At 35.7% G+C, this 4,213-nt stretch overlaps 1 pseudogene; it reads left to right on the forward strand.

The window, feature by feature from the left end:
* Positions 1-937: 937 nt before the first annotated feature.
* Positions 938-1,695, forward strand: LOC120238756 (annotated as a pseudogene).
* The last annotated feature ends 2,518 nt before the right edge of the window (positions 1,696-4,213 follow it).

Here is a 4,213-nt window from a genome sequence, read left to right on the forward strand (position 1 = left end):
GCCAGATTATACACCAAAAATCTAGTCTAATAAATTGAACAAAGTCAAAGGAAAAACAAAGTATGTATGTATTCATACATATATGTGTGTGAACATATGTAAATATACGAATATGTACAAGTATATAAATATATATCCATTATACACACACACATAAACACACACACACACACACACACACACACACTCTTGGCACTTAGGCAAGGTAAAACTTCACATAAAGCTTTGAAAACAGAGAGCCATACTTCATAATAAATTACACATGTCTCCTAAAATCTAAGAAACCCCACTAAGAACCAAGAAACATCATTTGAAACATCAAGGAAAAAAATCGTTTAGTCAAAACAAAGTTCCAATCACATAGGAAGGTATTCAAATGATCAAAGATAATGCAGAGAAAAAAAATGACAAAGAGGCTAAAAACTATTAGGGAGATGAAAGGTAACAGATCTGGAAGACAGATCACTATGATTACACATACATATAATTTGTTACCTAAAGACAAGACACCTGGGGCACCTGGGTGGCTCAATTGGTTAGGTGTCCAACTTCAGCTCAGGTCATGACCTCACGGTTGGTGGGTTCGAGCCCGCATTGGGCTCTGTGCTGACAGCTAGCTCAGAGCCTGGAGCCTGTTTTGGATTCTGTGCCTCCCTCTCTCTCTCTGATCCTCCCTTGTTCACGCTGTCTCTCTGTCTCAGAAATAAATAAAAACATTAAAAAAATTTTTTTAAAAGACAAGACTATAACTAATAAAATTGAAATAAATAATTATAGTGCGTGCTCGAGGGTTCGAGGCCAAGGGGGTAGGGGGCGGCGGAGCTGCTGTGGCGTCAGCGGCTACTGAGAGAAATGGAGTGAGCCTGGTGGCCGCAGGCAAACCCAAAGGCACCAGAGGAAGCGGTTCTGTCGCGCTACACGAGGCCACCCAATACCTCCCTGTTCGTCAGGAACGTCGCAGACGCCCCCAGGCCTGAGGACTTGGCGCCGTGAGTTTGGTCGATATGGCCCTATAGTAGACGTTTACATTCCACTTGACTTCTACACCCGCCGCCCAAGAGGATTTGCTTATGTTCAATTTGAAGATGTTCACGACGCTGAAGATGCTCTTTATAACCTTAATAGAAAGTGGGTATGTGGCCGTCAAATTGAAATACAGTTTGCACAAGGTGATCGAAAAACACCAGGCCAAATGAAATCAAAAGAACGTCACCCTTGTTCTCCAAGTGATCATAGGTGATCAAGAAGCCCCAGCCAAAGGAGAACTCGAAGTAGAAGTTCTTCATGGGGAAGAAATAGGAGACGATCTGATAGCCTTAAAGAGTCTCAACACAGGAGATTTTCTTATAGCCAATCTAAATCTCGCTCCAAATCACTACCAAGGTGGTCTACCTCAGCAAGGCAGTCAAGAACTCAAAAAAGGAATTCTGGTTCTAGAGAACGGTCAAGGTCCAAGTCGTTACCAAAAAGATCCAAGTCAATAGGAAAATCACAATCAAGTTCACCTCAAAAGCAGACTAGCTCAGGAACCAAATCAAGATCACATGGAAGACATTCTGACTCCATTTCAAGATCCCCTTGTAAATCTCCCAAGGGGTATACCAATTCTGAAGCTAAAACACAAACAGCAAAACACTCTCATTTTTTTTATCACATTCCAGATCTCGGAGTTATCATCATACAAATGGCTGGTGACCAGAAGCAGAAGAGTGCTACATAGTCTTGAATATAAGTCATTAGACCTTTCATTATGTTAAATAAAAATTCTTCAAGGCTTATAGAAAATGTGAGTTAATTTGGGCATGTGCAACAAATAAAATCTCTCTAGCTTTGGGTTAATAAAGATTTGGTCTCAATTTAAAGGGCCCATACCACAAGTTATGATGTGTCTGATGTCAACATTTTGTCGACCATTTTTTTTTGTTTATATTGTGGCAAAAGGGTACTTTTCAAAAGAAATGGGTAAAATGGAACTAATATAGAAAATTCTACTTGGAAATTAAGTGTTAGTCATACTGATAGGTTTTACAAAAAAAGATTTTTACTTTAAAGCACCTTTACTTTCATGTAAAAAATAATTATGACTGTATAATTGCATAGGGAAGACAAACTATTTGACACCTTATGTCTCTGTTGTATCTTCTCTTTAAAGTTGGGCCAATTCCTCGTGGATATTCGTTCATATTATAAAATTCTGACATTCCTAAAAGAAGAATTTATATAGAGATCGAGAATTCAAAAGATAACATTCTCTCCTGAGCTCAAAAAAGCTTTTCTTTTTACTGCGTGGAACAGCATAGATAAAGTTGACATTAAATTGCATCCTGTACCATGTTCATTCACTTCAGAAATATCAAAATATATAAAAAATACTGAATTTTGAATGGTTGGAGACTACTCTAAAAATTGTATACAGCACTCATAATCCAAAAATATGCATATTAAGCCTTATACATTTGAAGAGTAGTGGTACATTTTGTATAAAAATCATATTTTATAACATTATTTCTACATACCTACTTTTTATCCACCAAATTTTTTCTTCTTATCGCTCTAGCTCAAGACTTTAAATTATATAGAGTAAGTCCTATTATTTTTTAAAGTATTTAGTAACTTGTAGTAAGGAATTCAAGACTGCATCCTCTATAAGCTTTGTGGTATTCAGATTTACTTTACACTGCCCTTCAGTTTTATAAACCAAATAACTTTATTGATATTGCTTTTGTAGTTGTTAAAACAGAATTTCTTTCAAAATGTGTTTGTAGTTTGTTTTTCATAGGGTTTTGGTAGTATTTGTGATAAAATGGTTTTGCATATGATTATTATAGGGGATATATTTATAGAGTCCTACTTGTGTACTTTGTTGAATTATATTGAAAATTAAAAGTTCTCAGTCCATACAATTAATATTTGTATCTAGAATGGGTAAGAAAAATCTGTCTTATATCTTTGGCATATAGAAGCTAGTGTTGCTTCTATTTTTTTAATACAAATTCCACTTTTCTTTGCATTTTAAACCCTATGTAAGAAACAACTTTACAAAATAATATGCTGGTAATATTTGGACAAGTACCATAAATTCATGAATACTGTACAGCACTCTCTGAATACGTTTTCTCTGATCACAGCAAAATTTGTTTCTCTTTCAAGTGTTCAGTGTTCTCTTTGAACACTCTTTGAAGTGTTCAGCTGTAATAAAATTTAGTTATAAAATTACATGACACTGTTAAAAATCTAAAGGATAGTCCAAAGAAGAACAGACAAATATTAATAGTAATGTTTAATATTTCTAAATAAATGTTTGGGTTTATCCACACATATATGCAGTCATTCGAAATGCTAAGTAGGATTTGATGTCTTTACTTTTCATTTAATTATATCTTAGTAAAAAGTTAATACAGCAAATAAAAATAATAATAATTATAAAAGAAGCTATGCCCCAAACAATGGGAGACCTAAATCTATACATCATAAAGGACAAGCAATTTCAGAAACCTTAATAACAAAAAATAGAAACAAGCAAACAAAAAAATGGGAGATCAGGAAGGAGAAAGGAAAATAGACATCCACAGTCACTTATATATTTAAAAATTGCCATGAATGCATGTATAAAAATAAGTGATGGGCTATAAGAGAGAAAAATCAAATGGCCTCCAGAAATTTCCATAACAATGTTGTCATTTAAAATTAAAGCAAGAGACAGAGGGGTGCCTGGGTGGCTCTGTTGGTTAAGCACTGACTTTGGCTCAGGTCATGATTTCACAGTTTGTGGGTTCGAGCCCCGTGTTGGGCTCTGTGCTGACAGCTCAGGGCCTGGAGCCTCAGATTCTGTGTCTCCCTCTCTGCTCCTCCCCCACTCACATTCTGTCTCTCTCTCTCTCAAAAATAAATAAACATTTTTAAAAAATTAAAGCAAGAGACAGAACTCCTCAAGTGTGCAAAAATTACTTGATGACAAAATTCAGCTAGCAGATGACTAGAATTAATAAAACTAGGAAAGGAATAACTTGCTTTCAAGAATTTGTCATAATTTTGAACCTAGTGAAACAAGGATAAACCTCACTATGGAAATAAACATTATAGAACAGAATAAAAATAAATACAGTGCAGCTATCAAACAAAATGAGAAAGGGGCACTTGTGTGGTTCAGTCAGTTAAGCGTCCAGCTTTGGCTCAGGTCATGATCTCACAGCTCGTGAGTTGGAGCCCCGCG

This window comes from Hyaena hyaena, unplaced genomic scaffold (assembly GCF_003009895.1).
Source record: "Hyaena hyaena isolate Hyena2069 unplaced genomic scaffold, ASM300989v1 scaffold_216, whole genome shotgun sequence".
NCBI lineage: Eukaryota > Metazoa > Chordata > Mammalia > Carnivora > Hyaenidae > Hyaena > Hyaena hyaena.